The sequence below is a fragment of the Strigops habroptila genome, chromosome 2 (genome assembly GCF_004027225.2).
Source record: "Strigops habroptila isolate Jane chromosome 2, bStrHab1.2.pri, whole genome shotgun sequence".
NCBI lineage: Eukaryota > Metazoa > Chordata > Aves > Psittaciformes > Psittacidae > Strigops > Strigops habroptila.
Window position 1 is genome coordinate 112576371 of NC_044278.2, and position 27984 is coordinate 112604354.

At 44.1% G+C, this 27984-nt stretch overlaps 1 long non-coding RNA gene across 1 annotated transcript; it reads left to right on the forward strand.

Moving 5' to 3' along the window:
• The first annotated feature begins 6 nt into the window (after nucleotides 1-6).
• On the forward strand, nucleotides 7-27980 carry LOC115604362. The gene is made up of 2 exons (XR_003990237.1): nucleotides 7-150; nucleotides 26896-27980. It is a non-coding gene; the product is annotated as an uncharacterized LOC115604362 (long non-coding RNA).
• Nucleotides 27981-27984: the final 4 nt, after the last annotated feature.

The window sequence follows — 27984 nt, forward strand, 5'->3', positions numbered from 1 at the left end:
CAGCGCGGGGCCGGGAGGAGCCTCCGGGGCGGGCGGGAGCTGCCACGTCTCCTGCGCGGAGCGCCGGGGCAGCCGGCCCCCGCCTCGGCTCCACGTGTGGCGGAGCGGGGAAGTTGCCGGCGGCCAGCTCGGGCTCTGCCCGTCCCTCCGGTGAGCGAAACTCCAAGTAAGGGCGCTCGGCAGCCCGCTGTCCCGGGGGAGGGCGGTGGGGAGCGGGCGGCGTGCTGCAAGGCGTTGGGAAGCGGGTGACGGGGGAAGGAGCCGAGGGGGCCGCGGGCCGAGCCCAGCCCGCGGTGTGCCCGAGGAAGCCGCGGGGCAGAGGGCTCGGCTCCCGGGCGGGCCAACTTCCTGCGGACTTCGGCTCCGAGCGCTCCTTGCCGGGGCGGCGGCAGCGGCCGGGTGCTGCGGGTGAACCGGAAAGTTTGCAAAGCCGGTGCGCGGCGGCGGGGAACGGGGAGGCGAGCGCGGCTCGGCGGGGGGAGCCGCCGCCTCAGCCTCTGTGTGTGTGGGGTGAGGGGGTTCGCAGGGCGCCTCCCGGCTCCGAGCCCTGACACCGACCGCCCCGGGCACGGACCCCGCCGCCGGTACAGACCCCGCCGGGGGCAGCCCGGGCGGTGCTGGCCCCGCTGCCTGGGGGGAGAGCTCAGGTGAGCCGCGGCGAGGGGGGGGGTGACCTGCAGCCCCTGGGCTGAGCGGGGACACACCGAGGACAGGAGCTCCTGAGGAGGCTCGGGGAAGACTTTAAGATTTGGGTTTGTTTTTCCTTCTTAATGTCGGTTCTCCAGTGGCGAGTACGTGGGAGCGACCGAGACCTGTGTTTAAGCAACCGACTGGGAAAAAAGCCTTTCAGGAAAGCGTTAAAATGTGACCCGGGAAAAAAGAGAATCTCTTTTGAAAGTAAAAATGTGGCTTTTCTCTCTTATTTTAAGCACCGTGCCTTAATTTGTGCGTGTTTTGTCCACACAGGCGTGAGTTTGGTTCATAGTTCTTTCGTTCTCCTTATCGCTGCCTACCTATAAAAAAAGAGATTGGTTTGTTTGCTGTTGTTTCTAAACCGGTTACGGTTCAGACCAGTTTTTAAAGCAGCAGGAATTGAATGTTCTCGTGTCACAGAGATTTCCATTCCGGGGTCCCGATCCTGCCTGAGGTTTGTCTGAGTAGATCTGCGGTACTACCCTGTGCTGGGACCTCCGGGGGTTCTGTGTTTCTCTCAACTGTGAAGATTTGATTGTCAGTTATCTTTAGCTTTGTTAAAAAATTTCCTCCTTTAAGTGAACCAGAAGCTTTGTAAGGATTCCCTGATGCCCTGTTAAAAAAAAGCAAGATGATTTTCTCATTAGTACATCTTTAATAACTTTCTCCCCTCTCTCTTAACTGCCTTTAAGTGGCCTATTTATAACATACAGACCTCCTATATTGAAGTTAAGAAGAAAGCTGGTTTTAGACTGTTCTCAACCTTTGTAGACAGAATTTTCACGGATCTTTGTCAGATAAATGAGCTGCTCCTTTTCACAGCAATTTTAGCTGCTGCTTTCCCTCATGCTTTGTGGGAAATGTGCGAGGGGCATACCTATCAACTGGAATTTTGTGTGCAGCTGTCAAATACCCCTTATTGCATGGGAAACTCTAGGAACTGCCTGTTCTTTGGTGCTTCTTCCAGCATGGACTTGCGCAGGATTCTTATTCTGCTCCTCAGGAGGGTTTTGGCAGAGGTGTTGGCCACAAATTCAGGGTGACGCAGGGCAGCATGGACAGCCCTGGCTGGCATACGAAGGTAAAGAAGCCATTTACAGAGCTGGGCATCTTTGGATGCTGCCAGGGTGGACATGGGAAAGCCCTCCTTCTCAGGGGTCCTTAGCATGTTTAACACTCATCAGGGATGTGGTTGGTGTTCACAGACTGATGGGACTGCTCTTTGCTAGACATCAGGTCATTTAGCAGTGGCCACGTACCCACACCTCCTGTCCATGGAGCACCACCTGAGCTTTGAAGCTACACCAGAGCATCAGACTTGGGTGGAAAGTGCCCTGTGTGAGGTGACAACCCTCGGTCATGTTCCCTAGCTGATGGCTGGTTCGTTGCTGCTTGTTTGGAGGTGTGTGCAGTAACAGTGAGGAGTGGACTGTATGCCCACTGGTTGCTGCTGTATCTGTGTGCTAGCAAAATAATCTTGTTTTTTTACTTTGTTATGATTTAATAGTGTTTTTCCATACATTAAATAGACAGTGAAATGCTTTTGCATATATAGGATATACATGATGATTAGATGATAAGAGCTGGCTTATGGAACAGTAGATGGACTATACACTAAATCTTTTGGCTGTGGCACTTAATGTGTAATGTAATGTTGTTTCCGTGTTTGTTTTTGTTACAAATTTCCCTCCTCCACCATCTTTCTCCCTTGCCTGTTACTTTGAAGCCCAGCAAGGCTTGTCTTGATGGTGTGTACGCTACCAAGAAGCAGTGGTGGAGAGGGGCTGAAAGAATTTCTCCATGAAGAGCCCTGGGAGACTTGCCCTGGTTCAGCAGGTAGCACTGCGCTGTCATGGGGACTGCACTCAGACACACTGATCTTTTACAGTGGCATCAGGGTTTGATGGAACTGAGCACCAATTCGCTGTGCTGAATTGGGCTTGGGTTTTGCTTTTACTGTTACAGCTGTGTCCCAGCTACTCCCAAAGCCATCTGAGCCCTTCCAGAATGGATCTGGCATCTCTTGATTCAACTACTTTGGTCCACGTGCTCCAGAATAAAATGATCTCTCTCTCATGCACTGCAAGAAGCACTTATGGGCAGGTTGATGTTCAGTAGCATCCCAATCTGTATTTCTCTATTTTCATATTGATTATGGGACTCCTGTCATGCTTAGAGAAATGCCCTGCGAGGAGATCTTAGCTGTTGTCTTCTCTGGAGATCCCCTAAGGTCGATTGCTGTACAAGGCCACCAGAGCAACGGCAGAGCTGCTCGGTAAGACCACATGTCCTATAACAGGGTGGCATTTTTTTTCCACAAGGTAAGAGATCCTGAGGGGGCCTCCATCATTGTACTGCTCTGTTGCTCCCCTTTTGGTTTTGTTCTTTTAAATTACTGCAGTACCAACTTTCCAGTAAGGGCTCAGTAAAGCTGAGAAGTTACCTTCCTTTCTGCCCATTATGGGAAAGAGTTATGTTGGCAGATGTGGGCTCTCTGAGGATTTGCTGAGTTCTTAATCCTGTTTGTGGCTAATAGGCCATGCTAATGTGGAAGGCCATCTCTTTTAGTACATAAAGGTCTTAACTGCTTGCTACCTTAGGGAAATGTGCTGTTAAAATGCTGGAATTGTCTTAGCAGTAGTGGCAGGCCTTGAGGTTGTCGATGTAAAATGCAACAGCGCAGGCCTCTCCCCCCTACTTTTTTCTTTTCTTGAGAGAGAGATTTTTACTTATAAAGACAAACCCTAAAATAATTGCTGTACATAATAGAGGAATCAGGCTTTTTATATTGAATGTGGCAAACTGCCAGAGATCAGGTATTTGTGAGCCCTTTAGGCACATCTGTATCTTGAGGGGATGAGAATGTGTGATATTCTCTTTGTTGTCTTTTGCCCTACCACTGCTTTAGTTTTGGGTTTGGTTTGGGTTGGTTGTTTTTTTTTTTTGCCTTCTCCATCCTGCTTTGTTTGAATTCTTTTATGCTGATTTTTAGTTGCAAAGAAGTTCGTCTCTTCTTTATCATAGAATCCCAGACTGGTTTGGGTTGGAAGGGACCTTAAAGCTCATCCAGTTCTAACCCCCTGCCACGGGCAGGGACACCTTCCACTAGCGCAGGTTGCTCCAAGCCCCTGTGTCCAACCTGGCCTTGAACACTGCCAGGGATGGGGCAGCCACAGCTTCTCTGGGCACCCTGTGCCAGTGTCTCACCACCCTCATAGTGAAGAACTTCTTCCTTAGGTCTAATCTAAATCTACATTTATTAAGTTTAAAGCCAGTGCCCCATGTTCTGTCACTACATGCCCTTGTAAGAAGTCCCTCTCCAGATTTATCTCTTTAAAATGCAAGCTCTGTGCTTTTAGATGTCTGTGTGCCTCAAAGTTTCTGACCATTTTTGTCATTAGAAATCTCATAGGAATTCCTCAGTGTGTAGGGCATGCCCCAATCAAATTATTCTCTATTAAAGTTCTGAAAGTATAAGCATAATGTTAAATGTATTAACAACTTGACTAGACAGAGAAGTCTGTGCCATCAGTATGCTCCTCAAAACTTAATCTAAGTAAATAGTATGCAGTGGCACGACTTCCCCTGAGGTTTCATAGGAGTGTGGAAAATGCCACTTTTCACCCTGTATCATTAATGTATGCTATTTAGGCAGCTACTTTATTAAAGATAGGGGCTACATTCTTGGGAGCAAAGGAGTTACCTTGCGTAGTTTACTGGTGAGATTCTTTGGGGCTAAAAAGCCTCTGAGCAAAGGAACTGCTTGTCTTCCTGTTTGCTAATATGCAGTATTAATGGCACGTGTGAAGTAGGGACCCTTGTTCCATGTTAACCAAGTGTTTGATGGAGGATGTTGATAAAACCAGAAACTGGAGCTGGGTTTGTAGGTGGAAGATGGAGGGTGATTTGTGATGCTGACTTGGAGTATGCAAGACGCTTGATTTTTGGGTTTTTCTTGAGCAGAGGTTGCTAACAGTGCCAAAATGCTTTTATTTTCACTTCTATATCAAGTACTGTCTATAAGAGCTGCAAGGGAAGGCTGCTGTTGTGACCACAGTGTATTCTCTAATAGGCTTATAAAAATTAGACACAATAATAGGGAAACTCAGTCAAAGTATCAGTCTTGAGGAATGCTTTTTCTTCTTTACACAGGCGATATCAGTAATGCTGGGCTTTTGCAGGTCCTTTGCAGGTGTCTGTGGACTTCTGACGTAAAGGGACTTAGAGAAGGAGGCTGACTGCATGCGTGGTAGGTTCTGCCGCACTCAGGAGGGTATTGACCTTCTGCATTATGGCAGAGGAACGAGTGTACAAGGTTTTGTGAAGTGGCCAGATGTGCGTAGCAGGAATGCTGAAACTCATTATTGGACTCGCCACCAGCTGCGTACCAGGCTAGAGCATGAACTCGCTGGTGCCTTAAGCCTTCGTGCCACCTAGCCTCTTATCTGCTCCCTTTCATGATTCTTATTTTGTCTTGTTTGGATTGCACATGTGTTCATTAGACTTTTTCTAATGATCCTTTTCCTTGCACTATAGTGATCTGTATTTTTCTTTCCTGTTTACTCCCAGCTGTTCTTTGTCAGTTGGTCTGATTTTTTTTCTTTAAATTGCATCATTAGATTTTTCTCCTTCTGTGCATCCCCCCATGTTGTTTACATTTGTTCTTCCTTTATCCATCTTCTTCTATTTTTCCCCTTTTAACTCTTATCCTTAGAGGAACCCGGTTTACTCTTGGAGACCAGCCCTTTCTTATTGATTGCCAGCTGCTTTTATTGAAACTCATTTGCATTCTCTGCTCTTATTGTGCCAGACAGAGGACTAGTGATTTTGAGTAAAGCTCTTTCCCCAAAGGCTTTGCTCAGAAATTGTTTCCGTATTTCACAAAAAGAGTGGGAAATAAAGAGCTGCATCAGTGCAAAAGCTGCTTTTGCCTTAACCAATGTGTTTGCAGCTTTGTCACTTGAAGAGTAGAACTGTGGCCTGCCCTGCTGCAGGCACAAATGACTTCTCCAGGCTGAAATGAGCTGGTGAGGGGAGTGCAGAATGATGTGGCCTTCTATTTACTTGTGTGCGCACCCCTTAGACTCTGGCAGTAATAAACCCAATCCGTTTTGATTGGCGCTGTGTATTGTCTTAGTATGTCTGTTTACAAGCAGTTGTGTGGCTGAGACTTATTGTATTTTTTCTATTTTCTATTGGCCATAGGCAGCTCTAAAAGTGTGTATTAAGTGTAAAGATACACTGTGGTTAAAGAATTGAGGAGCTGTGGCTGTGTGATAGTAAACTTGGAAAAAAGTGAAATCTGAGCAGGTTGCTGGAGGGGCTTTCATGCTCAAGGTACTACCTGCCTTCAGGTAGGCTCTTTGATAAGGGTCTTTACTAAGGCTCCTCGAGTCTTACTAATTGCTAAATACAAAACCTTTTTGCTCGGGCCATGTTGATTTGGGCTCTGTATCGTGCTAGAAGTATGGATAATCAGGATTTGGGTGTACCAAACCTCAGAGTGTGTATCCATCTTCTCAGTCTGCTTTCTGTTTATAAATCGGTCTCTGCTTTTTCACCCAGTGTCAGTTTGGTTTTGTTTGATGCCTTGGCTTTGTGTGTGTATTTGGAAAGGAGTTCTCTGACCACAGTACAGTGCTTGGGATCAGGTCTGAAGAGGAGGTGTGCTGCATAAATCTGTTACTAAAACTCACTTGAAGTGCTTTGCCTCTAAAATGCTTGTTCCTAGTGTGGCTGCTTACTGGTAGTTAGATGTCAGTAGTGTCTTGCACTTTATATAGCATTGTTGTGTTGTGAAAGATCTTGTGCTTGACTTTGACACCCAACTAGAAGGATAACAAAAAGAAGGAATTGTTCAGGGGAAGCTGCAGCATACAGCTTTTAGTTATAGAAGTGCCTTGTCAAACAGAGCTTAGGTACATAGCTGTCATGATACAAATAAGATTCAAGATCCCAGAGCTTTTATTAGGCCTTACTGGTGCCAGTATAAAATGTGGCTCTGAGCCTGGAGCCGTGCCACAAAAAGGCTCAGGGAATTCCCCTGTAATTGTTTGAGTTTGCTTAGAAACTAATACATTTACTGTGCTGGGTCTCACCATCAGCCCAGCACATGCACCATCATGGTGCAGCCTCCTTTGGGTGGGAGTTAAACTCTTAACGTAGTTTAGGACAGGAACTGAAGGATAAACATCTGTCTTAAGTGCAGAACTCAAGTATATTGAATTCCTAACTGTGTAAAGGAGTGTAGTTATACTGCTGTATATTTGAAGGCTTGGAGACCTGGAGGTCCTTGTGGTGAAGGACATTAGCATGGAGGTAAAGGGCTGCATGTCAACTTCTTGCCTAAATGTTAGGGTTTGATACTGTTATTTGGAAGTCTTGATGCTGATTCTTGTTGCCGAATTGAGGTTATTTCAGTCTGCAGAGCAAGCCATAGCCAGCTTCCCTCCATTGTTTAAGGCTTTCCCACAGTGGTAAGAGAAATATTTAACAGGATGGGAAACAGAGCCTGTCAAAGTAAGATTTGCTCTGAAATCTGATTGCCTGAACTGTTTCTAAGTCTTTTATATTTCTACAGGTTGAAGCTGACTTACTTTTGCTTCTTTCTGCTGATAATTTATTTAGCATGTTAGCTCATTGTGCAGTAACCTCCAACAAACATGCTTTGGGTGGTTGTTTTTTTAAAAATGATATTATAAATTGGAGAAGAGAAACAGAACTACTTGTATACAATCATCTTACTGCTTTTTCCATGTCTTCCAGCTATAGCAGCACCTTCCTGAGTGGGAGAAAGTGAGACCTTTCTGTTCTGTGTCCAAATAGAACAAAATGCAGAAGCCAAATTGATTCTCACTCCTATTATTGACTTTTCAAATCCTTGCCTTTGTTAATAACAGGATGGGTTATTACTATTGAACATGATGATTTTTATTTTTTTAAAGAAAGTTATTAATTTTAGTGTGTACTTAAGGGAAGTTCCAAACACCCAAAGAAACCTATAGGAATAAATCTTAGGAGCACAAATGTTCAAGTTGCTCTGTACATCTTAACACTGATCTCCTTTTGGACTAATTATGCCCCTCCTAACACAGATAGGGTGTAGCTGTACAGTGCCTTGCAGCTGACCTGCGCTTCTCTGCCCACACTCTCAAATAATTAGACAGGAGTTGGAGCTTCTCTCTAAGCCTTCTGGCGTTGTTATTTCAGCACTGTGCTCAATTTAAAATGCAGTGCTGAGAAACTGGCCTGTTTTAGTTCAGGTACAGCACCAATCAACTAATCACTGCAGCTTCTGAACTAGAGCTGGTTTGCATCTGATCCTCTGGACAGGAGTGAGGTCTGCCCATTGCATACCACGCTGTCATGACTGGTTGACAGCTGGCTTAGCTGTTTTTTCATGTTCCCTTCCTCATTCATAGAGTCGTAGAATCATAGAATGGTTTGGGTTGGAAAGGACCTTAAGGTATCTAGTTCCAAGCCCCCTGCCATGGGCAGGGACACGTCTCACTAGACCATGTCGCCCAAGGCTCCATCCAGCCTGGCCTTGAACGCTGCCAAGGATGGAGCATTCACCAGTTCTTTGGGCAACCCGTTCCAGTGCCTCACCACCCTCTGTATACGTTCCTGGGGTGCCCAGCTGCCACGGGGAGGTTAGTCTCAACTGCGTGTTGTGACTTTGAAAAACTTCTGTGGGGTCTCTGTGTGTGTGTGGGGTGGGTTTGTTTTTAGTTGGGGGGGGAATTGGTTGGTTTGGGGGTTTTGGGACATTGAGAACAAGGTAGCTGTGCATTCGGTGCTTAAACTTCTGATACCTGGATGTGTTTTCTTGGCAAAGATTGGTTTTCCAATGCCTGTCATAAGAGTGAAAAGAACCCCTGAAGCTTTTCTACTTAATGCACTTCCTTGACCTTTTCAATCACTTTGTGCTTTTGCAAGGATATAAACCTGGATGTTTTACATATCCCATGTTGCTGAACTAAATGACAATTTTGGGGTTATAAGAGGTACAAGCTTTGATATTAAATACATCTATTTTTTTCCCCCTGGATAATTTTAAACTCTGTGCTGGGCACTCCTGAAGGAGAAATTCAGTGTGAAGAGAGTTTTTCTGACAGTTTTAGCTTTAGCAACCCTTAGAAGCACAGGAGAGGGAGAATGAAAGGAAAGAGCTGCCGTGTGCAGAGTCTGAAGAATTAACATCAGTCCCTTTTTCATATAATGTAAGGAAAGAGGTGACTGGAGGAAGAAATCTTCCCTGTGGTACTAGCAGGGAAGCACAGACAATATTTGAAAGCCAGATAAGGCCCCACAAGCAGCAGCATATTACACTGCAGAAGCTTTCTGGGCTGCGATCAGTGTTCTGAAATACAGTTTAAGAAACAGCCAACAAAATAGGTTTTCCAGGGTTTGAAAAGACTTCCAGTTAGTGATTCCTCCTCATCTCCGAGCTTCAAATGTATTTGATAATCCCTCCACCTGCAATTCAAAAGTATTTTTAAGCTTAACCTTATTTTAATTAAAAAGAGGCATCATGGCAAGATACTTCACGTTGCATTTGTGCTGAATAACATATACTATCCGGATAACTGACTGACAGCTTTGCTCTATGGCATTTATTCACTGCTGGGTTTTGTGCCAAATTTTAGTTGTTGCTGGGGTTTTTTTGGTGTGAAATGAAGGGGTATGAGTTTTTCACTGAATATTTTCATTCTGTGAATGTTTCTATTCGTTGTGTGAAAATAATATGATGCTGTGTTACTAAACCCAAGGAAAATTTAGGTTGTAGGCATATCTTGCAGTGTCGTTGTCTTCTGTTTCTTCCTTGTAAGAATTACAGTAGATGCTGAAGGTTTGTTAAGCTTGAGGAGGGATATAGTTGCTTTCCAAAATAAATACTATTTATGAAAGTTTATTTCAAGTTAACTCCAGGAGAGTGAACGTGCAAGGAGGGGGATAGAATGTTTTCTTTGGAACATACCTTTGCTAAATATATTTTTAAAGGTTGCTAAACTGTTTACTGCCTAGGAAACCAAGGAAGTCAAAGAGAGGAGGAGATTATGGACCTATCTGTTACTTCAGTGCTGTGGCGTTTCTATGACTTCCATCTCCTACACAGTTACAAGCTCTGCAGGAAAGGGAAATGCAACTTGTGTTGAAAACTTTGAGGTTTCCTGTTTCTCTGAGGTTTCTGCCTGAGCCACTTTGCTTTTACTCCATATTTTCATGGCCCTGGAAAATGTATGGCCTCCCCTGTTCCTGACCACCCTGGATAGTGATCTTTTCCCTCCAGACTCACAATACCAGCAGTGTAGCAGCATCAGCTATGTGCGAGTCCCTTTGAATTCGCCTATCAGTTGTATTTCTTGTGAATAAAGTGTTGCTGTTACAGAATTCCAGGGAGCCCTGAATATAAACGTATCAATTATGTGTCAACACAACAGCATCTGTCATTGAAATTGGGTATCATTTATTTGGCATCAGCATAGCAAAGATTTGGCTGACAGCCAGGGTAAAATATTCCACCAGAAACTGCTGCAACAGGAGCTGTCTCTGAATTAATCCTCTGAAATTCAGGTGCTCTAACATCATCTTCTAATAAATTCTTAAGACATGAGGGACCTTATGCAAACCCCTTTTCAGGTTCCATGTTCTTGTCTACTTTTATTTCTATTTCATGTCCAATTTGTTGTTGTTCCTGCTCTCCAAAGTGATACATGCAACATTCTGGGATGTATACATCCTGTAATTTAATATCCTTTTTTGGCTTCTCATTTCCTATTCCAACACTTGTTTACATAAAAAATTCCAAATGAATGCAATCAGTGATGGCTTCTGTGGGGAAACTTTAACTGCAAAAGAGGCAATGCTTTCAGAATAGGAAAGTAAGAAATTATATCCCTTCTCTCAGGAAAGATGTGTAGTTAGTTGTTGGGGGGGTTGTTTTTACCTTTTTTTTCCCTGATTAACTTGGTCTCTTCAATCTTCTTCGCTTTTTCTTAAACGTTTTCTAAGTAAATTTCACATTCCCAGAGATGTGAGTGAGTCTAAATAGTGATTTCAGAAAGTCCGGAAAACCTGAGTCCCTAGTATTTGTCATGGGCATGATTGCCATGGTTCAGTAAGTGTTTTGGAGTACTTGTGGGAAATGGAAACTTGGATCACTTTGCTTTTTGAATGATCCTTATCGGACTTGAAAGAGAGAAAGAAGTAACTCCTCTGTTTAATGATGCAGCTTGTAGTAGTCAGCTGGTTGATTCTGGTACCTTTTTAAAACTAGAAATGGGAAGATCAGAGTTGGAAAGCATAAAATATGGTAGGAAGTCTTGCATATCCAAATGTTTTCCTCATGTGTCTTCACCAGGCTCCAAACATTCCCTGTCCCTTCATCAAATTACAATTTTTCACTTGCTTGCGAAAGGAACTCCTTTCTAGGAAAGCGTTAAGAACAATACAGAGATAAAAGTAGTTGGGAGAAAATGTGCATTGGATTTTCAGTGCTGGAAGAAAAGCTTGTAGAATAAAGATGAACTGGGTTTTTCTTTAAGGTTTTTGGTTATGTTGTTGGGTTTTTTTTTTTTTCCCTGAGGTTTGAAGTCTTGTGAAGTTCAGTTTCTCTCAGAGGGGAGAGAACAGTGAAAGGGAGGGATGTCTGTCGTATTGTCTGCATTTTAAATGGGTTGGTTTCTGTTTTGGGTAGAAAAGAAATAATACATTTGGATTAACTCTTAACTTCATCCTCTCAAAAGAAATCACAATTCTGGAGTTAAGTAATGAAACCTCTTCAGGAAAATCAATGCTACCTTTATCCAAGCTCCATTTATTCAAGAGGTCAGCTTTGTCATTGCCCTGGCATAGCTTGAATTTAATGATTAACCTCTTAGTGACTGCTGATGTAACTTGTGGCTTTCCATCTGGTACTTTATATAAGCATAAGCCAAGATGGTAACAGAATGCTGTAGTAGAGCAGAATGTGCTATTTGGGGAAAAATCTCTTTCCAAATCCTATATGCAGTATGCATCAGCCACAGTGAAACTGAGAGAAGCCCATTAAGAAATCTGATTAGCTGCCTCTCTCTAGATGAGTTAAATCTCTGTCCAGTGTGGTGATCAGTGCTGTCTAACTGGGGGCTTATCTGGTAATAGTGCCGTCACCTTTTCTAGAGGTGCTTTCTCTTGCAGCTCAGCCTGGCATGTGTATTCATTTCAGCCACATATAACACTGAGTGTCGAAGGGATACCCCGTAATAAATTTTAAAATCCTCTTCAGTGCTGAACCTGGCCCTGTCTTGTTCTGTTGTGTTGCCCTTCCATTCAGCAGATCTCCTTGTGAGATCTGAAAGTGTCATGTAAGCAGTAGCATACAAGAAGAGGGAGAGTGTGCTTTGTGTGAAAGCTGCACTGAAAAGTGCAGTGTTAGGTTCAAGGTTCAAAGCAAAGTACTGTCAGGTACTAGTCAGTGAGCTTGCTCCAGCCATAACCAGCTCTGTAATTTTCTGCTGGTTAAAAAGAAATCCATAGAATTTTGGGAGGGAAATATGAACAAGATGTCAAAAGTAGCTTTAATGTAATAGCCTGTAAAGTCTAAATTGTTTTCCTGATAAAATGGAGAATGTTGAAGAAGAGCAATTCTAGGCTGTGTGGAGACCTCAGAGCAGCCTTCCAGTATCTGAAGGGGGCCTCCAAGGATGCTGGAGAGGGACTCTTCATCAGGGACTGTAGTGATAGGACAAGGGGCGATGGGTTTAAACTTAAACAGGGGAAGTTCAGGTTGGATATAAGGAAGAAGTTCTTTACTGTGAGGGTGGTGAGGCACTGGAACAGGCTGCCCAAAGAAGCGGTAAATGCTCCATCCCTGGTGGTGTTTAAGGCCAGGCTGGGCAGAGCCTTGGGCGACATGGTCTATTGTGAGGTGTCCCTGCCCATGGCAGGGGAGTTGGAACTGGATGATCTTAAGGTCCTTTCCAACCCAAACCATTCTATGATTTATTTCTGTAAAATGCAGATCCGCTGCCTGTTACATATCCATAGATCTTCGTGTCCATAGAGAGACATGGATGAATCCTGTGGAGCACTGTAATAGCAACTGAAACAAGTAGCCAGATGGGAGCGGAACTTCCCATCAGCTCTTGCAACATGTACATAGTCCTGTATCTTTTGAAGGTACTTTCTGTTGATAATGTTGCTTCCCATCAGTGTTTGTTCATCTTTCATCTTTCCTTTCATTTGAAGGAGGTGAATTTTGACTGCAGCTGTCCTGATGGTTGGGTTTTTTTAAGTGCTGTACACTTCTTGCTCTTGGGTTCCATCAAATTACTGTGATCTTAGCCAGTGCTTTCTACCTTGTTCTGTTCTTCATTCTAAACTTGCTATTCTGAAATACATTAATACTGTATCATTTCTGTTTAGAGGTTTATAAACAATTTGGACCTGTTGCTACCATCCCACTTTAGTGTGCCCTCAAGGAAAGTGAGCTTCTGCATACAGTACAGTACCCAAGATAAAAGGCTATGCTTCTCCTTTTGCCTTTTCTGCTTTGTGATTGTAGTTTTAGTTTCAAGGCTCGGTTAATTGGAGGAAGGGAGAAGATAAATCTCACCTCACTGTTGGGCAGAGGGGTAAGCAATGGTTGATGGCCCCTATCATAGGAGGAGTAAATAGATCTAAGTGTCTTCTGATATCTCTAGCCCTTTGTGGGAAGGATGGTTCTCGCAATCCTGCTGGAGGTGGTGTGTGCTGTCCTCGCCTCCAAATGCACAGAATGTGCTTATAGATTCTCTCAGGTTTTGGATAGCCCATGCTCAAGGGTACGGGTGCATTACACTTGGCTTTATTTAGAATATTCAGGTTCTGGACAGGTTAAGGCTCTGCACTAAGGCTCTCTTAAACCACAGCCTGGTTTTCCATCCAGATACTCGGTTTATTTGCCTCTCTGTGCTGAACCTCCATCCCTTTTCTTAGACTCCCTGCTTCCTTCCAGTTCAAATTAGTGACAGTTTTTGAGGAAAATAACAATTTCCCTTTCCTTTATGCCTGCACCACAAATTCAAAGGGCAAAATGCACCTTTTCACTCTTGGGAGTGAAGTGCTATTTTATAGTACTGTCAGATTAAATATTGGAGTCGCTGAATCTACTTCTGGCACTGCAGCTCTTGTATTGAGGAACAGCCTGTTTGGAGCAGTGTTTGCAAAACCATTTCAGTACATCTCGCTATTACTAAGTCAGTACTGCAACCTTATATAAGCCAGTCTCCATCCATTTAACTGCAGGACAACTTGGATGATTAATATTTATATAAAAGCTTTCATGTTTCCACAGTGAAATTGTCTTGCTTTCAAAAGAAAAGGTGGCTTTTTCCCTGTTGACTCGGTGTGAAAAAGCTTGCAAAGGCTTTCAGCAGCACTGCATCCGAGACAGGCATCAGCAGAAAAACTGAGCTTGTCTTTCGTTCGGTATTTCATTTTGTGAAATTGCTTACTCTGAGAGGAATAAAACATTTACATGTATATTAACCAATGTTTGCCAGCTCTTGGAGTAAAGCCAGTTCTCTCGAGGCCAAACAAACTCTCTGAGTGAATGAGTAATAATCTGCTATTGTCACTCCTAATTTATGGATGAGTAGATAATGTTTGCCATTTTAAGTTGTCCTATTTGCTTGAAAGACTGAAAATCACAATTAGCTATCGGCTTGGGGTATCTATAGCATGTCTGCCCATAGCTGATGTACTCAATGTAGCTGTTGCAAAAGTTCACAACGTCCCCACATAATAAGAAATAATTGTGGAAGAGGATGAGAACTCAGGAAGGTTACAGATGTTTTGGGACAGTTATTTGGAAGCTGCAGACAGAGGCTGAAAAGATAGATGGCATCTCCTCTTTTTAAATGACATGCAAGGTCCCTGTGCCTCGCTTGTTTTGTGACCAAATCTGCATCTCTCTCACGTTAATAGAAAGTTAAAATCTATGAGTTCCCAAGATAATGGCTGTATTGAGCTTCTGTTGTTGATAGATAGGTAAGAGGAGGGCATGATACTGAGTACCTTACAATGATGTTTGCCTGTGTCTTTGAGCCTTTTAATTTGCTTAGCATTTCTGAGCATGCTTTTCCCATCTTGGCAAGGTTGGGCTGAACGATAACAGCAACGAGACTTCCTTTTCTTCAGAAAGATGCCCACTTTTAATGGGAGCACTGAAAATCCTACCCTTGTAAAGCCCATGTTAAATACTGCAGAGAGGTAAATAGCATAGCATCCCTCTGGAGTAGGAGTTTGAGGCATCAAGAGTCACTCTTGAGATGAAATTGACTCAGAATGTCCTGTGAATTCTTCCGTGAGCTCTCCTGGCTGGTTGTGGAGGAGTGTGCTATATCACACCTAAATACATAGGTGGGAGATGGATGAGCAGTATGAACCTCACTTGGCAGCCACTAAAAGTAAATAAACACAGTGCAGAGGTGAGACTGATCATTGCTGTCTGTCTGCTCTGATGGATTGACTCTTCCATCTGCTCGTTTCAGTCTTTATTTCACCTCATGCAGCTTTTCTTCCGTGCACAGGTTTTGCTGCTTTCCATGCACACTGAGGGGGCTCTCCTGCTCTTTCTGCCTGGGCTTCATCATCTCCCTCACCTACTTGCACTGCATCACTATTTATTTATGTTTTTCTTCCCCCCCACTGTATTAAACTTCCCATCTGTGGTGGTGTTAAATGAAATAACAGCAAGAGCAATTGGTGTGGATGTTGTAGGTACCAGGAGTCCATAGCCCAGGGTGCAGCCGTTAATATTCTGTCGGTAAGCTGTGGAAGAGACTCTGAAGAGATGCCTAAGGACGTGATTCCTGAGTCCCTCTGAAAGGTCAGACGTGGGACTTAACTTCTGTACTGTGCAGCCTTAGCTGTCACTTGGTGTTCGCAGGCACTTTGATAAGATTAAAAACTAATATACCCCCCTTTTGAGAGAAGGTCAGATAATACGTGATCCAAACCCTGTGTCTACTACATCATGGGCTGGCGCCTTTAAACACCCATTCCCCGCACACCCGCAGTTCCCAAACCACCCATGGGCCCCAGTGCTGCCTTGACTGACACTGTTATCCATTCAGGGTACAACTTGAAGTGGTTTGATTGTTGGGTGCCTGCTGTTTTGTTGGCATGAGGGATCTACAGAGTATTTGGGGAGACATACTATTGAATGTGGCTGATGTGAACAATGAAGCAAAATGAGCCCTATTTTTAAGAGCTGGTCAGCAGCATCTTAATAAAAATGGAGGTGGGGGAAAAAAACAACCACACCACAAAACCAATGATAAAAATACCCCAAAGATGGAAAATAAAAACCCCAAAGATGAAAAAGAAACCCCTCTAACCAACCCACAGAACAGCTTAGGGCAATGTTTCTTGAAATTGCTCTAAAATGTGAAACTATTAATATTAATCTGAATTAATCTATACAAAGTAAGAAAGATACCTGCGTAGATCTCAGCAGCAGCAGGTGCTTGCAGTATTATAAATAGAAAGCAATACAAATTGAGGTGCTTATTAAATCTGCCTTTATGATGCTTTGAAGAATTGCAGTGGAACAGAGAAGAAAAATTACCAGAAGCTCCGGGTTAGAAGGGTGACTCAAATAGCTGTGCTGCCAAAGGAAAGGGAACAGAAAGCAGAACAAGTGATAGACTTGTTCAGAACACGGTATCTATCAGAGATCTGTCTCTAGCATAGAGAGCTTGGCCAAGAGCTTTGGAGGGATGTGACCAAACAGGGGAGAGCTTAAGTTTTTTGCTCAGTTTTAATACAGTATTGAATCTCAATACGTTTTCCAGCAGATCGCACTGTAATTCTCTCTAGCGCTTATGTTTCCTCAAGTTTCTCCTTGTTGTTTCCCCAGTTGACTGCAGGAAACATTCATGTTTGGGAGATGGACTCGCTCGGAATTTTTGCCGCCTTGTTGGCTGAGGGTCTGGTGAGGCTCCTGTGTGTTGCTTGGCATTTTCTGGAATCCTTGAAACACCACAGGGCCTCTGCAGAGAGGAGCTGAGCTGAGCAGCAAACAAAGTTTTCAAGTCAACCAGATCAGAGCAGCAGGCAAAACTGGCAGAGAGACTATTAAAAATGAATTGAAATCTGCTACGTTTTTTCTTTAACAAGATCCTCAAATTGATGTCATTTGGCAGGGAGCATACCAGGAAATCCTAGTGTGGGAAAATGGGTGCTTTGGGGAGCAGTGAATTGCCCTGTGTGCCAAAAATAGCCAAAGTTTGAATGTAGAGAAGCACAAGCGTGCTTGCTGGTGGAGAGGAGCTCTGCAGTGGCCCTCCTGGCTGGCCCTTCTTGTCTCACAGTCTCTTGCACACAAACAGTGAAGGTGTCTGCATTAGAAATAGAGATAACACACGTGCACACGCAGAACAAGGAGAGTCATTGTCACAGAGTGAAGTGGGGAAGGGAATGCACGTGGACCAACAGGATGCCTGGCATCCATGCCCACATCTCCCTGATGCTGCATGTGTGGGCTTACTGGAGCTTGTATGCCATACTGAGCATTTAATATACTTCACCTGTGGTTAGGAATTCAGTTGCATCCATATCATAGAGTCATGGAATCATTTGGGTTGAAAGGACCTTAAAGCTCCTCTAATTCCAACCCCCTGCTATGGGCAGGGACACCTTCCACTAGAGCAGGTTGCTCCAAGCCCCTGTGTCCAGCCTGGCCTTGAACACTGCTGGGGATGGGGCAGCCACAGCTTCTCTGGGCAGCCAAAAAAAGACAACTTAGGCAGTGCACAAGCATGACTGCCCTTGGAATAGTTTGGATCTGTTCAGCAGGGAATGACACTGATATTTTGCGCGAAGCATATTGGGGTCAATGCATGATTGTGTATCATTGGTGACTGAGAGCACTGTGCATGTAGCAGATTGCTTTAGAAACAAGCCGAGTGGAAAGGAAGGCTGTGCAGGAATAAATGAGAAGGGAGAATATGAATACTGGTATGGAGGGGATGTAATGTTTTTGTCTTGGTAAGTGCTTCAGGAGAAGGTCACTTGCACTTTATGGTGGCTGAACTATGATATTGATCCATAGCTGTTTGCTCAATGTTGTACAGGAACTTCTAAGACATCCTTCTCTGTCTGCCTGAGCTTGCTCATAATGGACTTCGTTAAACACATGGCTCCACAGCATTTGCTTTTGCTTCTGAGCTTTGAGCTGGTGTAAAGTGCAGTAGGATTGTAAATAGGAGCACAATAAATAGCAAGAACCAGTATTGCAGAACTGATTGAGCAAAACAGGCTCGTGTTTAGGAGGTGCTTTTGCTGGGAAACTCTTTGGTTAGACTGTGCAAAACTTTCTGTCTCTGTAATTTTATTAAGTCTTAATTAAACTTTCTGCATTTAAATGAGTTTACATTAATGTCACACTGTTTTATGTGTATATTGACAGGCACTAACAGGGATTTGATCAGCCTAATCCAGCTGTATGTAATTATGTGCTTTCTCCTTAAATAACTGCAAACAGAGCCCATCTATCATGGCAGGAAACCTGCGGCTTTATTATAATGTGGGATTGTTTAGTGAAATGTAATGAGACTTCAGGTTTAAGCTGGGGAGTAAACACAATGAGACTTTAATGAGCCCAGCCATAGGAAGAAAAACCTCCCCACCCATCCTGTGTCGCAAGGCCCAATTCTTATCTTCCTTTCCTCCCCAAAAAAGGTGTCCTGATTGCATTGTTGCCACGCTCATATTGAGCATGTTTCTGTACTTTGAAAGGAATTTGGGAAAGGTGCAGATTTTGTGCTGCCGGAGGAAGAGCTGTAGTTTAAACCTGCAGTGCTGTTGCAGTGTAAGGTGGAGGGGTTTGTTTTGTTCACGCATAACTTGATTATCCAGATCAAACAAGTATCTAGAAGGCAACAGAGTTGGGAATAAAATCTGCCAAATGGCAGCATTGCATAAGCTCTAAAACGCCTTCCCTGTTTGGAAAACAAGTAAGGAAGGGAGTAACACAGGCACCCACTCCAGCGATTGCGTTTGGGTTCATTTCTGTGTGATTTAGTTCCTCTCCAGCGTCCTTCCCTGGCACGTGTACAAGCAGGGAGAGGCAGGCATGGTGCCAGCAGGCTTTCCTCAGCCTCCTACTGGAAAACCAGCCTTGCCAGGAAAAGCTTGAAAAACCAGAACTTCAGACAAGCCCTGAAGGGGGTGAGTTTGAGATCCGAACCCCTCGTTCAGTGTGCTCTAGTGTTGCATCCAGCTCGCTTTAAATCCATGAATACCTCCAAGTTACTTCATAAAATAAAATGGGAGGTGATGCTGTCGGTGCAGTGCTCTCCATTTTCCCCTGCAGGACTATCTCAGGAGGGTTTCAGGACTCCAGTTACACATCTGTCTTGCTTTTCTCCTATGGCAGATAGTTCTGTCTCAAACTAGAAGAGCGAGATTTCACTTTGTGCCTTCTGAGGAAACAACCTGTTTCACAAATAGTTTGAATCCAGCATAATCAGGTTGTCTGGTGGTGGGGAAGTGCACATGTTGTTCCTACATGTTGCCCTGGTATCTTTGAAGCTGTTCTTTCAGTGTTTTCTGTGGGTCAGTCCTATGTACACTGTTCCCTTCTCGGCGCATGCACGCACCCCAGGCTCACCCCTTGCCTTTGTGGATTCTGTGGGTTTAGATTTAACGACCCATTCTTGCTGTGGGCATGGATTTCTCTGCCTGCCAAGCTTTAGCCTGGACTGAATTTTCAGTGCCAGAGTTTTAATGACAGTAGATTTCTAACAAAGAGCAGTGACAGTCTCTCAACTCTTCTGTTTGCATTACAAAACTGTAACACCAAGCTTCAGACCTGCTGCTGTTCTGCTGGGTGTGTGTCTCAGGGATCTGTTTCAAATGTGATGCTGTCTTACAGAGGGACTGTCCCAGTAGTTTGAATGGGAGAAGTAACAACCAGACCCCACACTGGATCATAGGAACGGTGTGTTTCCCATCCAGGTCATCATCAGCTCAGAGGATGAGCACTGCGACCCGCTGGTGATAGTTCAGCTCATGGTGTGAGTTGGCAGCCACAGCTCAGGTCTCAGTGGGCTCGAGACCCACACGCAGCTGCACTGGGAATGGAAATGTTATTTTCACACTGGATTCCTATTGCTGCACCTTCTTGCAGATGCCAGATGCTTGGGGTTGGTCTGGGAAAGCAGCACATTCATTTTGAGGAGCTCTGACACCAGTGACTCCTTTATCTTTATTTATTTATTTAGCACAGCTATTTAGAAACAGACTGAATTTCCGTAATTCACTGGGAAGATGAATGTTTTGTATCCAAAGGACACAAAAGGAGGTGTCTCAGGAACAGCTGAGAAAATTACTTTTTAAGAAAACAGCTGAGCAAACACGTAAGATCTAGTCATATCCTAGGTGGTGTAGTTTACTGCGTTTGTGTGCAAGATCCTCTGTAGCTGTATGGATGGAGAATGGCAAGCTCTTCTCCAGCCTCCCATAGGAACTGAATTCATGCAGTGGCAAAAATTACGTGTTTGTTTTCCTCGTGTTTACAATAAACATTAGTCCTGTTTCTTCACTGGGCTGCCTGTTTGCAGAAGTTGGCTTGATGCTGGTTCTTCACCTGCAAAGAGAAATCCAGGTTACTTATCTACCTGTGTGTGGAGCAGAAGGACTTGCCTTTAATTTATTTCCTTTTAATTGCATTCTGCTGGGTTTCTTTGCTGCATTCAAGGCAGACAGCATTACGCTGCAGTGCTGTATGTGCCAAAACCACTGTCACCTCACCTCTGTTTAACAATGCCTTCCCAGCTGCAGAGATCCGTGGCTTTTTGTTTCTAACACAGATTACTCGCTCTATCCAAGTCCTTAGCATTGTGAAAATCGTATTGAAGTAGCTTTGTGCCGTGGTGGCCTTGCTCTCTCTGACTTTCTGGCAGCATTCAATGCTGGCTTTCATTTTCCAAATGCTCCGAGTAGTTTGGAGACTTTCAAAGCCGCATTTCCAGTAAATGTGATGTTGCAGTAATGATGGGTCATTTCAGATTCAGGTCTGTAATTTGGGGAAGAAAGCCACCACCCCTCACTAAAAAATAATGCTGAACTGACTTCAAACAGAATCTTAATAGTCCCGTATTGTCGTGTGTGTAATTAAAGCTTTTACCCTTGAAAACAGGGTTGTTTTGATTTGCTAATCATAATTCCTTGCTACAGTCAAATAGACTGAGGTAAATTTTCATGATAATAAGAATTGGCCTCATGCTGTAACGTGAAAATCCATTTTTCACAGAGCGAGACATTTTCTCTTAATGCTTTTCTTCATTTTTAGCACACTGAAATCAAGACAGTGTCACTGAAAGAGAAGATCTCAGGTTTAGCATCTCTTCAGGCTTTATCTTCAGCTGTGCACTGGTTCCTCTGTGCAACTTGTGTTGAAAAGGAATGAGCTGGGTGACCCAGAGCATGGGACATGCAGAACCTAGAGTTAGTCGTGTGGCTCTTCTGCATAGCCCTCATTCGCTTGGGTCGCTCTTGTTTCGTTAGGAGCATAGCTTGTACAAAGGATAAGTTTCCTGTTTGAGCGAGTGATAATCATTTTCCCTTGTTAGCGGTGGCACAGAGCTGTGCTTTGGGACCAAAAGGAATCATCCCGCAGCTGGAATATTCACTTTGTCACGAGGCCACTTTTGTGTTGCTGAAAGTGGGTTGGATGGGGAGGTTTGGGGGGAGGGAGGAGGATGTGGTTGGGATTAAAGTGTTCTATTAATCCTCTGGGCAGGAATGCTCATTAGGGTTCAGCTGTCTTAGTCAAATTGGCAAATCCCTGCTGTAGCCATCTTTGTCACCCACACGAGTGATTACCCAGAACGTTTGGTCCTTTAAAGCCTGTCAAATAATGAAGATTTTTTTTTTTTTTTTAAACGATCATTTTATATTTAGTGTTTAAAACTGAGTGTAGCAATTGTGCTTGAATATGATGGAAATAGTGCTGGACAATCACTGCTGCAGTTGCGTAAAAACTGTTACAATCAAGCTTTTCAAAGGAAAACCTCCCTCCTTGGAGCCAAGTTTGTGTCTGACACAAACACAGGAGCAGGTTTAGCTTCTGTGTCAGTGCGGGAGTTGGGTGCAAACTGGTCTGATGCTCCTTGCAAATCCTACACAGGTAGCAGCTCCCTGAGGGGGTAAAGGTGTTCTTCAGAGAGGGCATAAGGATTGTTACTTAGACCTGCCAAAACTAAAACACTAGGAGAAAAACAAGGGACAGAGCTGGGGATGGATGGATGGATGGACGGACAGATGGAAAGGCTCTGTGCAGGACTGAGGTCTCTGGAGACTCCACCAAGAGCTGTGTACACAGCTATTCCTCTTTACGTAAATCTGTCCCAACCTCCTACTGAAATACTTCTTTAAAAGTCCCATTTAGCTGCATTTCTAAGCTGGCCAAATCACCTTAGAAATTGGAGACCTTGCTGATGCTGCTCTAGCAATGGCCGGACCTTGGAGCTGCAGGAAAGAAAATTCCCTGACCAAAATGTGATATTTTACCTCAAGGTAAAATCAGTTCTGGAGTAATGATAAAAAATGTGTTCTGTGGGGTAGCCTAAACCAAGTCTTGTCCTTTATTAAATAGCACCCAGGGTTTGTGTAACAGTATTACAGTTCAGTCATTTATTAAAAAAGCCCAAAACATCTGCATGGTTTCAAAGGCAGGAAATAACCTGTATCTGCTGTTTAGACCCCACTTTAATGAAGGGTAGAAGCAAGAACAATACTACTTCAGCCAACTTGCTGTTCCTGGCTTGTATCTGTTCTGCTGGGACCATGCAAGCAGAGTACCTTGTGCCCGGGGCTGGGGCAGCGCTGCAGGGAACAGTCCTGCTTCACTGACGGAAAGTGTGGTTCTTACCACGAGACCAGGGAGTGCTCCTGTTGTACAGAGCGCTCAGCACGGAGCAGTAATTCCTGCTAACCAGGCTTCCTCCTGCCCCTGGGGTCCCCATCTCTGCCTCTTTCCGTCTCTTGGACTCAGCTCTTCTTGCAGCCTTGCTACAGCAGCTCTGGCTGCAGTTCCCTGAAGCAATCAGCCCAGCAGCAAAAATAGGTAAAAGCTGATGAGCTTGTTCATTTGAGTTCTTGACTGATGCTGGTGTGTCCTGGTGATGGGGAACTGCTGGGTTTAGGGCTGTTTAACACTCAAATAATCTGATAATTGTTGCTGCTTAGGTGTCTTGTGTTCTTTCTCACTGCTGTTGGCAGGCGGTTTGAAGACAGACTGTTCCGATTGTCTGCTGCTTTGTTGTTTGGTTTTGTTTTTAATGTCTCAGTAACATCCATGGCCCTAGGGGGGGGAAATTTAAATGATAAAAATTAATTCTGGTCAGATTGATAGTTTGAATTTCAAGATGTTTTGCTGTTGCGGAAATGTTACAGTGTCAGCAGCAGGATCATGAGGCCAGGTTAATCCAAATTGCCTTGCAAACCCTTGTAATTTGGGATTTGGAGGAAAATTATTCAACTTAACAGCGCTAATTCATGCTGGAAGGCTGGTGATAATAAGTTCTTTAGATGTCTAGACGTGCGATTACACTAAGTGCAGATAAATGAAATCATTTGTGCATGTGTTGCATGTAGAAAGAGATGCAGAATTGCAATACTTTATAGCAGATTGCCAGAAATGCTGTTTGGGGGGTGGTTGATGTGTTTTGAAGGTTATCAGTCCCCAAGTTTCACTACAGCCTTCTGGTACAAAATGATCCCTGCTTAACCATAGTTGACTTGCTTTAAGATGCTGGCAAGTGCCTCAGCATTGGTATGAGTGACTTCAGCAAGTCCACTGATTGATGCTTTTAGGTTTTGAGGTTAGCTCTACGAAAGCGGTTCAGAGTGACTTAACCCAGAAGGTAGAATGAAGAGCACTTTTATATATAGAAAGGAAAGTGGATGATGGGCAAGCAGGGATGTAATTGCTGTAGATGTCAAGCCAGGGTACTAAATTTGTGGATTTTTATTATGTTGAAGAATGATGTGTTTAGGTTTGTCTTCAGTAGATGGAACTTCTTAATGTTCTGCTTGAAACCTTAGCCTTTCAGTGTCAAGCTGGAGCACTGCAGTGCCAGAGAGAAGAGAGAGGCAGGCTCTGCAATATGGATGCTTCAAACGTGTATCAAGTCAACGCTTATTTTCTTGACTTGGCCGTTGGGATGGTTTCTTTCTAGCCAGCAGGTTCCTGCTTTGGGGGGGAAACTTTGCTATAGTGAACTTAATAATAATCTCATCACCCCATGCAATTCTATTACCAAATTTTAAATTGCAAAATTCATAGAAGGAAGGTGAAGCTCCAGTCTCTCGTTAGTGCTAAACTCCTGTCATGCTGTTGTGGACTACAGATACTCCGCTTCTGCTAGAGTCTGTTAATCTCTTCTATTGCTATTCCTGCAAATATCCCAGTGAAGGGAGCTGCTGATTTCCCTAGTTTGATCATGTCCAGCCTTGGCAGATGCTTGGCCCAGGCTTAGCCATTAAGAGAAATGGGAATCAGCCTTAGTAGGATGTGTGCAGTCTATGGCAGTGAGCCCTCTCCTGTTCTGGGAGGCTGGGAGTGGGAAGCTTGTGTTTGAGGAGGAAAGGTGAGTTTCCAGTTCTTCTGCGGTGTGGTTGGCTGGTCAGGAAGGTTAGAGTGTGCACAACATTGAAGTACCTGCTGGGCATCACTTTTTCATTGCCCTTCTGACAGCAGTTTGCTCGGAGATGTTTTTAATGGGCATTGCTGACTCGACTGATGACACCCATCCCAGTGCTATATTATTTCCTTCTCTCTTCACTTGAGTTCAGCCTTCCCAGAGCACAGGTAGGGTGGTTGCTGGCTGGAGGAGAATGTAGCTCAGTAACATAAGATAATTTGTTCTCATGGGCCTTGTACACCACGGGGATGGAGACCCTGACATTGTAACCCCGGCCCTGGGCTGCTTTACTTCATGGATCTGTTTCTTCCTTTCCATAACTGTCAGTAGTCACTTGCCTTCCAGTGAAGTCCATGGGTGGGCCAGTAAGAGCCTTGGCAGCAGAAGGGGATACCTGTGGCACTCTTACTCTGCCTGCACAACATGGGCTGTAGGATTTGCTCTTGTGTAACTGAGCGCTGGATTTTAAGTGCTGTTTCATACCCACATGAACACGGCAGCATGTACAACATCCCAGACCTTTCCTGTGCAGAAGTGTTGTCTCTTGCAGTGACCGTCTAATCCTGGCGGGAGCCTCCGGGCTCCTACCAGCAGCAGGACCCTGGCAGCCGCTTGCAGAGACTCACTGCTTCCATTTCATGGTTCACTTAAGATGAACCCTAAGGCTTCTCTCTCTTAAAACTGGGGGCCAGTTTCTGTGCAAGTCCTTCTCCGCCAGTAGCAAAGCCAAGTAACCCAATCTACTGGAAATGTACTTGGAGGTTGATGCCAGATTCCCAAACTGGAGAGCATCAGCTCGCAGCTCAAGTGGTGCTGACATTTGCAGGAAGGCTTTCTCTTCTAAGCTGTCAGATGTTAGCTAGTGTATGTAATTAACTTGGTATAATTTTGCTTCAGAATGAAATATTCATTCAAAAGAGACTTAAAAAACCACACTGATGTTTTTAATGTCCGGGTAGCAAGTGATGCTGTGTGGAGCAAGGCATACATTTATTGTTGGAGAGATTAATTTTTATGGCAACCCTGTCTGTTACTGTGGTACGCAGAAGTTCCAGAGGCTTTTACTGTCCATCACTTCTTGGGTCTTGTGAGAAATCTGGATACAAAAACCTCCTGACGTACATTAACAGTGGAGACAAAAAACAATATGAAAACACTATAGCCTGAAATGCTCTGGTTATCTGCTTACCCGAAGGGCAAACATCAAACTTTAATTTTGCATAGTAGTTTTTCTAGAGTTTGAAAATAAGGCTCATGACCAGGCAGGAGGAGAGGCAATGGAAAGGGAAGGGGTAAACCAGAGATTTCTTTTGCCTCTGAGGAGATTCAAGTGTTCACTATTAGAAGTGATAAACAACAAAACCAAACCAGAAGCCCACAGCTCACAGAAGGGGGAATACCAAAAAGATTCTGACCTGAATCGGTGAGAGTTGAGGATTTGCGGAGAAGAAACAGTTATGAAAGCTAAGAAATGAAGTGGTCCCATTTGACTAAAAGATGGAATGAGTGGTGTGTGTAGTTACTCCATCCAATTCCCATTTACCTCCCCCTTATGAAGTTCACTGACCTCTTCTGGTCTCTCTAAATCTATGATGTTCTGTGTTTTGATTTTAACATTGCAGCTTGCAGAAGGAATTGGTTCTTTCTAAGACTTAAACTTTATTGTTTCCTCTTTTGAAGATCATCCCACTTTTGTGCTGTATCAAAACCACAATTGCCCCAGAGTACAGGTTGAATTTGCAAAGCTTATAATCCGAAACAACTGCTTGAAAGATGTGTGTGCAGGGAATGCGGAACTGATCAATCCAGCTGAACATCAAGAGAGAAGGCTCCGGGGATACCTTATAGCAGCCTTCCAGTACCTAAAGGGGGACTACAGGAAAGCTGGAGAGGGGCTTTTACAAGGGGGATAGTGGTAGGACAAGAGGGAATGGCTTTAAACTGAAAGAGGTGAGATTTAGATTAGATGTTAGGAAGAAGTTCTTCAGAAGATTTATCAAGTGGAGCTGCAAATGGTTTTAATAGAATCATAGGCTGGTTTGGGTTAGAAGGGGCCTTAAAGATCATCCAGTTCCAACCCCCTGCCATGGGCGGGGACACCTTCCACCAGAGCAGGTTGCTCCAAGCCCCTGTGTCCAACCTGGCCTTGAACACTGCCAGGGATGGGGCAGCCACAGCTTCTCTGGGCACCCTGTGCCAGCGCCTCAGCACCCTCACAGGGAAGAATTTCTTCCTTGTATCTAACCTAAATCTCCCCTCTGTCAGTTTAAAGCCATTCCCCCTTGTCCTGTCATTACATGCCCTTGTAAAAAGCCCCTCTCCAGATTTCTTGTCGGCCCCTTTAGGCACTGGAAGCTGCTCTAAGGTCTCCCCAGAGCCTTCTCTTCCCCAGGCTGAACCACCCCAGCTCTCTCAGCGTGTCTCCAGAGCAGAGGTGCTCCAGTCCCCTGACCATCTTCATGGAATCGAACTCGAATGTGTGTAGATCTTGTTCAAAAGAATTGTTGTTTTTCTTCCCTTGCAGTTTCTTGTGCAGCCAACCACTTGAAGGAGTAGGAACTCTTCAACCTCTTCTTTCAAAAGACTGCGAACTGTTTCCTGCTGTGCAACTCCCTTCACTCCCCCGTTTTGGTGAACAAAAGATCCTAAGAGGAGGATGAGGCAGCTGCGAGGAAAACCCAAAAAAGAGACCTCCAAAGATAAAAAGGAGAGGAAACAGGCAATGCAAGAGGCCCGGCAACAGATCACCACCGTCGTGCTGCCCACGCTGGCGGTTGTAGTACTGCTGATTGTTGTGTTCGTTTATGTAGCCACTCGCCCAAACACGACAGAGTGATGCAGCTCCTCACACTTCCCAGCCTTGGGGTTTTAACTGTTTTACCAAGAGGCAGAAGGAACCCTCTGCTCCTCTCTTAGTGCTTCACAGAGGAATTTGTCAACTTCTCACTCTTTCTCTCATAGGGTTCTGTGGAGTATCTTTAGGAATGTAACATAAAACGTATTTGTGAGCGTGCCGGTACGTTTTATGGTCAGTTCATGTGCCTTTCAGACTTTTAAAATGGTGTTTTTCTGAAATCCATTGGAAGCTCTATATTGTAAAAGGAAATTGTGCTCTGTTATAAATTTGTATAAAAATCAGCTTTCAGCTTTTATCACTGTTACGGATCATGTTGCTCCCATGAGCTCCTGGATGTCTGTTTCAGAACTTCCAAAGAAGTGCATTTCTTCTTTGTACTTACTGTCATATGAAGTGCTTTGATTCAGAAAGGATATATTTATTTTTTGAATAAAAGAGAGAAGTCTTGGAATCTTCGAATTATTTTGCAAAAAATGTGACTTATTGGGAAAGCTGACATTGTGTAATGATTTTTTTCATTAAACACTCTATAGTTCACCCAAAAAGAGTTCCTTTTGCTGTGAGATGCCACCACATCAATTGAATTCTTCAAGATCTGCTGAAAGGAATCTTAGAGAGGTTGGAAATGGCAGTTTCTACCAGTTTATGGCAACGTAACTAAAAATGAGCAATGTGAACAGAGACAGTTGTTTATCTGAATGTTATATATTTAAATCTATGTAAGTGGCAATAAAAGATGATTTTGGATACAACCCT